The sequence below is a fragment of the Dendrobium catenatum genome, unplaced genomic scaffold (assembly GCF_001605985.2).
Source record: "Dendrobium catenatum unplaced genomic scaffold, ASM160598v2 original_scaffold_209899, whole genome shotgun sequence".
NCBI classification, from domain to species: Eukaryota; Viridiplantae; Streptophyta; class Magnoliopsida; order Asparagales; family Orchidaceae; genus Dendrobium; species Dendrobium catenatum.
The window spans coordinates 90,754-93,844 of record NW_021528311.1 but is presented as its reverse complement, the minus strand read 5'-3'; positions in this window follow the sequence as shown (position 1 = coordinate 93,844).

Below are 3,091 nucleotides of genomic sequence, written 5' to 3'. Positions count from 1 at the left end.
TACTATCAATATTGCCCCAGGGTCCCTAGAATAATCCTTAGAAAAATAATATGATCTTCTTCAGATTTAAAATGTACCAAAATATTATTGATAAATATAATAATGAATTAATCTAGATAATGTTTGAATATTATATTCATTAGGTCCATAAAGACTACAAGTTCATCAGTCAACCCAAAATGCATGACTAAAAACTTATAATGACTACACATAATACTAAATACAGAGTTAACAACATCTTTCTCCTTTACCTCAACTAGTGATAACTAGATCTCAAGCCGATCTTTGAAAATACAAAAGTGTATACTCTAATTGATCAAATAAATCATCCATTCTAGGTAGAGGATATTTATTTTTATTATTATTTAATTCAATTCTCTGAAATCCACACACATCCTCATCATTTCATATTTCTTCTTAACAAGTATGATAGGTGTTCCCCATGGTGACACACTTAACTTCACAAACCCTTGTCTACAAGTCTTGTTGTTACACTTTTAGATCTTGAAGTTTCTAAGGTTCCAACCTATACGATGCCTTAAGAATATGAGCTACACCTGGAAAAATCTAAATTTTTAATTCTATCAATTTATCAGGTGGCAGAATCACCAACTCAATAGGGTGTACATCAAAAAATTCCTTGACCACAAGAACCACTTGAATCTTTCAAGACTCATTCTTTGGTCATTTACATAAGCTAGAAATATTATAATCCCTTTTTTTCTAACTTTTCTTCTTGAATAGAAGATATTATATAAGATAATATGCCTTTAACTCCCTAAAAATAGCACATACTATTACCCAAAAATAAAGCCACCCTGTTCTTTAAGTAATCAATTTGAGTGGTATACTAACTTAATCAATCAACCCATAATGATTTCAAATTTAGATAGAGGTAATACTATTATACTAGTCCTCCACTTCATATAAAAAATCTATATCTCACATATACAAATATAACTAGAATCTATAAAATCACTAGTGAGTAAAATAACAAATGAAATAGAAGGAAACAATACATAAGATAGATGTATTAGAGTAAAATAATTAAAAAAACGAATAGTTAGATCTAGAGTCAAATAAAATCTTATATGGCAAAGCAAAAAATATAAGTCATACACATTTCCACATCAAGTGCATCCATCACCTCTAGATGGTTCAGACCATATACTCTATCATGCACCAGGGCTAGAGAAAATGAACCACAAGACACGCATTGACATCCAAAAATATGTCCATATATAAAAAAACCATCACTGCTACTAGAAGATCCCTAAAACGTATATAGGGTAGAACTACTCTGGGTGACCCCACCTTCTTAAAGCTATCAGATCTTACCTCAAAGCCTCTATATGGTCTAGCCTATGGATTATCAATAACTTTATGTATAATATGTCCACATCTAAAAACTGCCCAATCATCTTATTGCTTTATACCTCAAAGAATCTATCAATTTTAGCCTATAGATTATTTTATAACTTTATGCTTTCTACTATTAAGTGTAAATTATATACTATTTATTACATTTAAATTTTAGCAAAAATATAATTTTTTTAGTTGTGTTATATAGAAATATTCAAAAATGGAAAAAAATTATAAGTTTGAAGTTATATTATGGTGCCCAAGTATATTACGTCAAACTCCGAATCCTATTTTCCTAGTTTTTTTGTATGGTGGCAGAGGGTCATCGGTCATTGGAGTTTGATGACCAGAATACCTCCTATCCCCTTAGTGCTAGGCATCCTAATGATTCATTTCATGGTGGATCCAAAGGCAGAGGTGATACAAATAAGGAATGTTTGATTAAACAATGCTTGCTAGTCATCATAGAAGGTTGTTTCCCTCTAGTCCGCAATGTGGTCTCAGTTTTAGGTAAGGGAAAAGAATTAAATGCTCTTGTCCCAATTCAGAACAAAAAGGATTCAACAATTCTTTCTTCATGCTCTTGTCCCAATTGAAAAGAAAAAGGATTCGTCAATTTTTTTGTGGGCTCCGAAAATTCGGCCCCGGCCTCCGCTCGCTTTTCTTATTCGGCGAGAGAGTTTTAACGAACTAAGTTCCGAGGTAAATTTTGGAAGGCAGATGGGTTTGTAGATAAGACACTACCCAGAGATTTTGCCCTCATTTTGTGAGGACTTTATGATGTGAGTTCTGGTTTCCTATAGGCGCAAGCCCCTATAATTAATTACCCCTCCCGATCACGAGAGAGAACTTTTGATTAAGGCTAGTCGTCGATCAGATACGTACAAAGATACGTGTTATCTGGCATATAGTAGCAGCATAGGTATTGATATTTGAAATGTTTGAAGGTTTAGAATTTGAAAGATTTAAAGATTTGGAATTTGAAGCTTTGATATTTAAAATAGAAATTCTCACCATCTTGCACTTAAAGCGAATGGTGGGGGAATGGATGATAGACCCGATCAAGATCCCATGGTTCTGTCATCCCGGACCATCATGGTCCCTGGTCTACTTAGTCAGAGGAGGTAGTCGACCCAACCTGACAGAAGGATCCTTGTCAGCAGCCATGGGTTGCTTCGTCCAAGGGAACCTTGTAGACCGGGGTTGATGTTTGTCTAAGGGGACAAATTTGAATCCACCTTAGCTAACAGAGGGCTTTGTGCCCTATCGATCATATCCTATTGATTCATATCTCAAGGATTTAACGCCATTAAGGAGCGTATTGGCTCTGGCCATAACCGCTATCTGTGGTGCCATTTGGCGGCAAAACCACTCGGTTCAGAGGGCCCCGGGTCATAACCGTTTACCTGCAGTGCCATTTGGCGGCGAAACTGCCGGTTAGAGGACACGTACCACGTCCTTACTGGCAAGAGATTGTTTGAGAATGGATCCTAGTGATATTTTCGACTAGGCATTTGGCTCTTTGTGAGCTAGAGTTAATTTGAATTTGTCCACCCTGGCAGACTATTGCGGAGGGTGGATGGATTTTGCTTTAAGTACGGATGGATGATTTCAATTTTAAATATTTTGAAATTTGGAGTTTGTAGAGTTTGGATTCTGATAGACATTTGAGTGGAATTTGAAATATTTGTGGACCCCTCCGGTTGAGATAAACATTCAACACGGCCAT